This window comes from Montipora foliosa, chromosome 13 (genome assembly GCF_036669935.1).
Source record: "Montipora foliosa isolate CH-2021 chromosome 13, ASM3666993v2, whole genome shotgun sequence".
NCBI lineage: Eukaryota > Metazoa > Cnidaria > Anthozoa > Scleractinia > Acroporidae > Montipora > Montipora foliosa.
The window spans coordinates 7,573,717-7,583,969 of NC_090881.1; the positions used below are offsets into that span (position 1 = coordinate 7,573,717).

General features: G+C 38.3%; 1 pseudogene; it reads right to left on the reverse strand.

Moving 5' to 3' along the window:
* Window positions 1–150: 150 nt before the first annotated feature.
* On the reverse strand, window positions 151–7,607 carry LOC137981599 (uncharacterized; annotated as a pseudogene).
* Window positions 7,608–10,253: the final 2,646 nt, after the last annotated feature.

Here is a 10,253-nt window from a genome sequence, read left to right on the forward strand (position 1 = left end):
CAATTTTATTGTAACACAGTATTCCTCACAACAAAAATCGAAGCATATTGTTTAAATGCGAACAATGTTGAAAATAGAGCAAACAAAGTTCCAGAAGTTTGTATAACATGTTCTTTAACAGTATAGTCAAGTGTTGACATGATATCATAATTAAACCCTGATATCCAAAACATTAAAGTTTTCAGTATTATACACAAGAGTATGATCCACAAGACCATAAAGCAACTCTATTCCTAAGACCGAGTGATCCATAGAGATTACACCAGGATACATCTTTTCGAGTAGAGGATGATCAATTTTGAAAACTACTTCCTGGTCATCCATCTTAATGACTATCTTCAAAACAACTTTTGTCTGACAGGACTCTGTCTTCATCATGTAGCCACAGTGTTCACAAATGATCGTATCTGTGCATGTTCCTTGGATTATACCTTTGCTACAATGGACGCACTCTAAATACTTAGGTATCGTCTGTATGGAGTCAACCTCAGTTATCTTGAGGATTTGTTGGTAGATCACGTAACAGTTGATCGTCAATAGCTTGAATGGCTGTACGCATAGTGGTTGCAAGCTTCTTTCTCCCATCCCAGACTTTGACTTGAACATTGGCAAAGTTATAAACTTGGTCTATGCAAATGAAAAGAAATTATTTTAACACAGCATTTTTTGACATCCTCAATGTGAGATTCCCAAATATCTATGGCAATCCTCCCAGATCCATCGTCAAGAAACGCTTTCATAAGCTTGAGTATTTTGTGGGGACTTCCAACTATACGCTGGTCTTTCAAACCAAAATCTTGCCTTGAACTGTGACAACGTCCCATTCTGTGGAAGTATTGAGCACATCTAACACTTTGATATTTGCTGCTTGAGGTTCTGTAGGGGTTTGATGTTGAAAAGAATATTCACTCTGTTGTGGAGTACTAATGTTAGTCACTTCATTGACGATAATTTTATCATTCGCTTGAGTGTAGGTAAAGTAAGTGAGCTTAATAGGAACGTGTCTTTCTTGACTTTCAAGAAGTAGAGGTCTTTTATGGGGGCTATACAGCAGGGCCTCGATGTTCTTTGTTGCCGTTTGGAGTAAAAAGGTGCAGTAATCCAGAGTATTTCCCTCGTTTCTTCTGGGATGGGATATTTCATGGACATATCCGATGGTGGTTTCTTCAAGCACCGCGACTTTCGGCCCGAAAGTGTCTCCTGGTGCTTCCCATTTCTGTGTGGACAATGAACGTTTGATAGATGTCGAGAGATCTTTTTGGGCGATTCTGTCGAATTTTTGGAACTTCTGGAACGATCTGGCATTGTACCTTTCTCATTAGGCATGGTAAACTGAACATGACGGACGTTGGTTGGTGAATGGCAGGTTAAGTTTTCTAACACGCTTTTATAGTAGAATTTAGGATCCTTAAATTTCATTGGTTTCTTTTTAAACTTACCTCTTACAAACAGGGTAGTCACCTGCAGGATCATTTTATTTCTGATTGGTTAAAAATTTGTAGAAAATATTGACCAATGATCCACTCAAAGCTCTAAGTAAAAGTACATAAAAAATTTGCCTCGCTGAAAGATTGTACTGTATATCCACATTTTTGCCCTTAATATAAATAGAAGCAGTGTGCTGTGTGTTTATTGTAAGCGAACTCTTTGTCTGAATGATTTCGATTGAATACCATGCACTATTTATGCTCTCAATTCGATCTCAGTTTTTGAATCCTATGTTTAGACACGTTGTTTCCTTGGTAAGTTTGGCATACAAATCATACAGATCACTGTAGTAACAGGCTGTTTGGAGGTGAATTCATGGCAGTATTGATTATCAGGTAGTCACACAGCAGCAAGCGTCCTTACTGTGAAAGAAAAGGTATTTTGAACTCGAATGTTTTTATTAAATTTACTGTGTCAAGCATTTTTTCAGCAATAATCTTAAGGAGGCTCGAAATAGTTTCTCCTTTTTTCAAACAAATAAACATATTCTGTCCTTAGATACAGTTAGGGCAATCATATCAAGACGAAACTTGGCCAGGGTATTAAGTACCTATCGTAGATTTCTCACATTATGTTTTCCTCCAAAATAATGTTACCATGGCAACGATATTAGGCATTTCTTTGAGCCTTAAAATCAAAATATGTGGTCCTTTTTGAAGAAACGGGACGGTGAAATTTTCCCATTCATCGTTACCAGATAATGTTAGAAATACTCTCTAAAATATTTAAGATTCAACAAAATCTGTAGGTCAGTTTTTCAGAAAAATAAGTTTTTTTGACTTGTGTCTCTAATTTTTTTTTTCACGTACAGAATTTTTTTAAATTTGAAAGACAAACGGTTTAAATTAATCTAAGCTAACATGCAAAAAATAAAAAAAATTCACCGTCCAGAGGCAGAGATATAAACGAGTAAAGTTGCAAAATCAGGAAAAATTAGGGGGTTACAAGATCAGCATTTACGCATGCGTCACCCGCTCATTCGAGTCCGCGCGCGAGTGGAGCTACAGGTCAACACAAACCGATTTAAGTAACTATTAAACCGTTTAAGTAGAATTTTCGTAGTTTTCGTGAATAGGAGATCTCTATTTATATGCCATGTATATAGGAATTGGAGAAAGGTAAGCGAAACTAGCGGTATTTGTTTATTTCTGGTGACCCATTTAAATCATAAGCTGACGCAAGCAGCTTACGAATTGCGTGTGTGGCTTACGCGCGCGCTCAGCTGAAAACCCTTTCGAGCCTCCTTAAGTCATCGTGAATTTTTGAATGTTAATTTTGATTGCATCATGGTCAGAATAGTATACATTGACCAAGTCGTTTTGAAGTATTTTTAGGTTAGCAGATTTGACGGGTGTCTCGAAAACTCAGACCTCGAAAACTTAGACCCCAGACCCGAAAAACTCAGACCCTCTACACAGGAAACTTTTCAAGATTCCCAGTTGGGAATTACATGGGAAAAACCTGGGACAAGAAATTCCTTTTTTGGGTTAATTTTGGGAAGTAGCTGTCTCCTTGCATCCTATGAATGGGTTTTTATTGGGAAATACACTGTGCTTTTTCTTGTATCCCAATTTTGGGAAAATACTGTGAATATTAACCCATGTTATTCCTAAAATTGGGAAGAAAAAGGGAACATTTCCCCAAGTTATTCCCAGACTTGAGAATAAAATGGGAAGATTTTCCCAACCTATTCCCAGACTCGAGAATATATTGGAAAAATTTCCCAAGTTATTTCCAGACTTGAGAATAAAATGGGAACAGTTCCCCAAGTTTTTCCCAGACATAAGAACACAAAAGGAATATTTTCCCATGTTATTCCCAGTCTTGAGAATAAAATGGGAAAATGTCCCCAAGTTATTCCAAGTTGGGAATAAAAAGGGAACCCTTTTCCCAAGTTATTCCCAGAAATGAAAAGAAAATGGGAATACTTTCCCAACAAGTTATTGCCACCTTGAAGAGCCACCTTGTGGAAATGCTGAATAAAGCCATTATTATTACTGCCAATATTGTGAAAAAGGGAAAATTTTGGGAAAATTGCTCCAAGTAATGATATGATACCCAAAATTATCAATAAAAAGTGAACATTTGCCCAAGATCTTCCAAAAATTGTTAATAAAAAGGAAAAATTCCCCCAAAAATTAAGAATGACTTGTAGACAATATGAAGAGATATAGCCCATGTTATTCCAAAATTGCAATGGATTTATAACCCCAAATTAATGATTCCCAGCTTTTGCCTCAAAACACTCACTGGTGTATTCCAGTTTTGCATGGTAAGTCTAAAAAGATATCACCTCGTTGACATCTACACATGTATCCTTTAAAAGTTTCAAATAACGTTATTAACTGCACAGTTTGCTCATTACAGTGTACATATGTACTCATTCATTTTACTTCAGGGTAATTCAGTACCATCAGTTTCCTGACGATACCTTTACAAAACAGTTTGTTTTGTAACTACAGTTTTACAGTAACAGGACCACACATTATTTCAAGAATCCCGAGTACACATGCCAGGGCAAGTCCAATCACAGACCTCCAAGACACCGTGTTTCTCGCACCTCTACCACGAGATTCACGGACAAAAACATTTTGACATTGATGACTCTCAATGAAAAAATACACATCAACTGTCTTGTTTAGATAATCTACATCTTGTACATGACCATAGCAGACATCGGTGGGACCTTCACCCTGAATAAGCAACATATCACCCTTTTCAGCATGCACAGGCACACATGAGAAATGATTCCATGGACGCATATAGTCCACAACAGTCATCAAATCATTACCACAGTCATATAACAGAACTTTTCTCAAGATGTTCTCTGCCAGAAAAAAAGTGACATCTCTTACTGGATTTTTTTTGAACTTTGGAGAAACCAGTCCAGTAGTTGCAAGACATTTGCCCAAATGCATCTCGGTGGAAGGAGTACAAGTAGCCCATTCCTACTATTCTACATAAATCACTCCCACAGTTAACTGATAACATTGTTTCAATCTTAACCACAATCTCCTGACCATTGTTTGCAATTAAAACGTAATCACCACTACAACACATGGTACCATCATATCCCACATCATTCAAAAGCCATCTTTTTGAAAACAAAGCTGAGGATGACACCAGGTCAACTGGAACAGACAATGCACTTGCTATTTTCAACTGACTATCTCTTTGTAGGGGTCTGATGTTTGTTGCTGAGCCAATCAGGTAAGCCTGTCTTGGCGCTGAGTCTTGACAGGCAATCTTCTTTCCAGTCTCAACTGAATTTACAACACCCTGGGAAACAAAAAAATTGCAGCTGTATCAATGCCGTTTCACAACAACAAATAAGATTTTCATCCCATTGCATTTAATTGTAGAAACCAATATAATCAGTAAAGATAGGATATCACCCTGTCCCTATAAAAAAACAAAACTATTTTGGAGCAGAAAGAGAAGTTCCCTATCTGCAGTAACTTCAACATTAAATAGAATTTGGAACCTTACTATTAGTGCATCCTTCAATCACTTTCAAGAGCTCTGCTCAACCTCTGCCTTTAATCATCATAGCTTACCTTTCAGAGTAACTGAATGTCAAGGAGTTCAAAAGTCAATTTTTGTTTAACCTAATTCTGAATTGTTTTGTACGGGGTATTATATTAAACCAGGAATTTGGCAACCAAATTCCATTTGATTCCCTACTCCAGGATTAAAATAAATTAGATGTAATAAATTCAATACAATCACTGAAAATCTCACCTGTTTAACATTGTGCTTCCCAAGCTCAGTGGCCACTTCCGTACCTCCAAGTGATTTCAGAAACTCTCTCCGTGCCTCTGAACTTGCAAACGTTCGTTCAATTCCTTTGCAGTTGTGTGACTTTTTAACATAGTGTTTGACAGCCCTTTCAAACACTGCACACCAATAATTGTCACAAGTGGAAAAATTAATGTCCTCGTGAATATGCAACAAATTATGCAAAGAAATGGTGCACATGTGCAGTCCTTGCACTTCTTCAACAAGTATGTTGAGTCTCTGTGCTATCTTGAAATGAACACTTGTCATTTCATCAGTCCAGCCCAGCCTGCCACTGTAAAAGTGCAATTCTGTCAGTCACGACACAAGGGTTTGAATTTGGAACTCTTCATCATCCTGAAATTTGACTTCAAATATAGAATTTGTCATGGAAAAAGAAAATTTCTGAAGCCCTTGTGCTTTCCAATGACCAATCCCTTTGCATTCCTTGCCAACTGGTCTTGGAAGTCTCCCATCCTTTAATTCTTTGCTCCAAGGAAACTCTCTTATTTGCTTGTCAAGGTATTCTGTGTCCACCAATTCAAGTTCCAATAGTCTGGTCAGTTGGTTTTTAACAACATTTAAAGGAATAGTGTGATAAACATCATAAACCATGTCCCTTGTGACATCAAATTTATATAAAGGATACAAAACCTTGCGAAGCTGTGATATTCCAGTGAAACCAAGTTTTGATGACAATGCTTTTCTCACACTTGTTCTTGTCTCATTTTCAATGTCATACAAGTTTTCCAACTCTTTCTCAATTTGCCGTTTTTCCCACGGGTAGCGACCATGATATCTGTTGTTCCCATAATAGTAGTGATTGTTAGATGAATTTTGTAGTTGTTTTCCATGTAGTTTCTCTCTTCTACATCCACATTTCCCTTGATTGAGAAACTTGCCGACTTCACACTGCCCTGGGTGGTCTCCTGTCCAACATAAAAGCAATAACCAGATAATTTCAGTTTCAGAAGAATGGAATTCATCACTTGTGAACTGTAGAGGATAAGGAATGTTATAACCCGAAATAAATCCATTATAAAGATCGTCCATTAGTGGTTTGAGGAAAGGATCTAAATACTCTGGTAAATCCTCAGGCAGGTCAGAACAAGGGACGAACCCAACAACGTACACTTCACCAACATGACACCGATCGAAACTGGAACCACATCCTCTGAAACTTGTTCCAAATGGTTGCCACCCATCCCAGTGGCCTATGATGGCCAAGTTCAATGGGGAACCTCTTGCCATTTTCATAGAATGGTGGAAAGTTTCAAAGCATCCAGGGCATGTCACAATCTTCAAATTATCAATTCCCTCAGGGGAGGCAGTCAAATGATCCACAGAAATGATGGTACTACAATGAACACAGACAGTTGGAAGTGGCCAAATCTTGCTAGGGTCCCAAAACCATTGAAGATCTATCCACCGTTGACCATCCCAAAACTCTTGCTTCAGTGGCCAACTTTCCTCTCTACCAAGCCAGTGTTCTCTTTGGTTCCAATGAGAAAGCATTTTTTGAACATTGGTTCAGTTTTGAACCAATTTTTAATCTTACTTTCCAATCCCAAATAGTAATATTTGAGATAGCCTTTATTTCCACAGTGAGTACAACAAGCATCCTTGTTGTCCATGATGCTGAAATTTCCACTGTAAACAAATTTGGTATGTGTTTTACCATTTCTTTTAATTACCTTTTCGGTACGGCAGAAACATATGATATATTCCTTCACATCATCAAAACCTTCTTCCCTCATTAAAAGTTGAACATCATTCCAATCCTTGGGCCACATTGTACTCAAAACATCAAGGTCAACATTGTCATCAATTTAAGTGTACAACATTGTTTTTCCATAGCTCAGAATGTCATCAAAGGTTTTAACAGATGATCCACTTTCATCCATAATTTTCAGAGCGTCAAGAACTGCTGTTAGAATAACTTTTTTAAGAGGGTTGAGAGGTTCCATACCTTGACGTTCCGCAGGTTTAACAGCTTCAAGTTCTGGACAGATGGGATTAGCACTGTTTTCGTCTGATCCTTTGCTAAGACTGTCATCAAATTCATCTGTTCCTGGAGTTGAAGGACTTGCTGATGAGTTCGGCCTTGCAATTGATTCATGATCACTATCAATGTCTGCCAAGCTGTCCGAAGTGCTGTCACTTCCAACCACACTAGCAAGCAGGCAGTTTTCTCTCCAGTGCCGTAACTCGGTAGTTCTATCGGTCGCACTTCCCTGACGCCAAAAACAAGGGCAGTGAACATGCCTGAATGTTCTTGCACTGCAATCACAAGCAGATATGTCTTCCCTTAACCAAGCTTTCACGCTCGAAGAGTCCCGCATTTTGTGTTGCAGGCACGGCTACTAAGCATTTGACCCATTCTCCTCAATCCAATCAGTTAGCCAATCAGAGAAGCTGTCTGTTAGCTACCAATCTAATAGCGCATTCTATGAAATTGCACCAAAAAGGCGGGAAACAACCGGAGCTGAGGGGTAAAATTGGAAAGCAAGCTTAGATTTATTCCTTTTTGGTGGTGGCTGTAAGTAAGTCCGGACGGTTACCTTTTGAGCTGTTGTTCATATATTCATTGATGGAAAATTCAGTTTAAAAGTTGTTGAGAATGTCAGAGTCTTCGGAAGTACACAAGTTACAGGAGAAAGATGTTATCATCGACCGCGTTAGAAAGCTCTTCGGTGATGATGATTTCGCCCAGAAGTTTCAAGGTAAGCTTATAAAGAAACTCCCAGGAAGTGGTTTCAGCGGCCCTGTTCGAAAAAGGTTAAAGATTTAAGTCACTTCTGGATACCCACATAGTTCTGACCCGCTCGATCTGTGCCTTCTTTCGCCTTGTACGTTTTAATTTTCCTTACGAGTCATATCTTAGTTTTGCAGAACACTGAATGGCTGCCGAACTCCGAATGTCTCTTTGTGCTGTAAGATCGTAATCCCAGTCGTAAGCTGCCCAATTGTGCGTGAATGACAAAATTTTCCATGCCTACTTTATCCCCCCACCCAACTGCCTTCACATTGAGACATGCAGTATTTGAATATGAGTTAGGGTTGCAAGGTTTTCCTTGTTTGTTTCACGCCTAGATGAGGAAATAACACACTTCTCAGCAATTGCGGATCTTCTTAAAAGAGAAGCGGATGCAAGCATTTTCAGAAACCTTGGACTAAAATATGGATCAGCTGTGCGATTTAAGGACGTTCGCGCCAATTGTTTCTGCGCATCCTTACTGCACACGCAAATGCACACGCCACGTCATACACGAGCGCGCGCGCTAAGTAATAAAATGAGAAATGATAGGGCAAAAGGCCATTGCTATAGCTTTGCCTGGATTTAACGGTCTTGGACGTTCGGTGACCCCATTTTTCTTTCCAGAAACGGATTTTATTTACATTTCTCTCCACGTTGTCCAAAAATGAACAAAAAATCAATGTGGGAAGTTTAAAAAATTTCAAGATTTCTGCTCACGGGACATCAAATCCTGCCATCTTGCGGCTGCAAGGCACGTGAAACTGTGGTCGCTAAATGTGAACTTGATCTTTAAGGAACCACACCAATTGACTAAATTCACTTAATAAGTCCACTTAAATAATATTTGGCAGAGAAGATTTCACTTCAAAGATTTGATTGCAATATATTTGGGTTTACAGACACTGGCCTTATTCGCTAACGAAGCCCGATTTTGTCACATTTTGGGTGTTTTCCGGGCATGTTCTCTCCAAAACGAAGTCGGTGACCCCCCTTTTTTTTTTACATTTCTGACATAACTAACTCATCATCTTACAGTGGTAAAAGTTTCAGAAAAAAATCAATGTTGAAAATTTTTCGCGCGAACGTCCTTAAGACAGAGTTCTCAGACACAAGTCAAGTTCGTGAACTCAGTTCCAGTCCACGGCTTAAACCAACAATGGGTGAAATGTCTGGTTTTAACCCAGAAATGAAAAGACTATATCTGTCAAAGTATGTTGATCTTTTATCAATACTCTATGGTAGCTAACACTTAACACTTCATAGAATCACCATTTCTTATTGAATGTAATTTGTCACAAATAGACCAACCTGGTATAATATGATGGAACTGGTCTGTATTGGTTGTAAGGTGGTGTTTATTTGCATTTACAGTGTAACGCTTTTTGGACGTGTAGAGCCAAGACCAGTATTGAAAAAGGAGATTTAAGATGTGAAACAGAAATATTAAGTATAAATTGATTTCAGGACTACTCTTGTCAAATGCAATATGGTATATGTATAAAACAGGAGATCCTCTTCAGGCTTATAAGAACTAATAATATTCTTCCTAGATACTGAGATTTTCAATTGGAGGAGCAGAGGTTTAATGAGATGGTCAAATAGTGAAAAACGGATCTCTCTGTGGTTAATATGTGATCAGTAACTTTAAAACGTTTGACACATAGACGTAAAAAAGTTGGCTTGCTAGCAACTCAAAAATGGGGAGCACGAAACTTTCCCAAGTTTAACACTCCTGAAATGAAGACTCAGTTGAAGACGTTTGCATCAGATATTGAAGAAGAATGCTCAATTCCAGAAATTGGATTCACTTCTGATGCAATATGTCAACATATACAAGATTACTTCAACGAACAACGCCGTTACAAAAAACGTAATGGACAGCAGGTGTGGTAATCACATTTCTTTTATTTGTATAATGAATCTTTTGAAGAGAAAAAGTGAAATTTAGAATTCACCACAATTTTCTTAGGCATAATTGCAGAGAATTACCTGCCCCCACAAAAAACTGCATTCAGATGCAAACCTTACATGCACATCAATCATCTGCTGTCTATTGTCCGAGTTGCCCTACCTTGTTGTTGTTCATACGTTTTGTATAGTGGCAGTTCCGAGGTGTATATTTGCATCTGGGGAATTAACTGATAATCATCTCTGATTAGAATTTAAAGCATGGACAAGTTTCTGATTCTGAAAGTTCAAAGCCTGGGAGTGCAAAGCCTGCAGATGAATG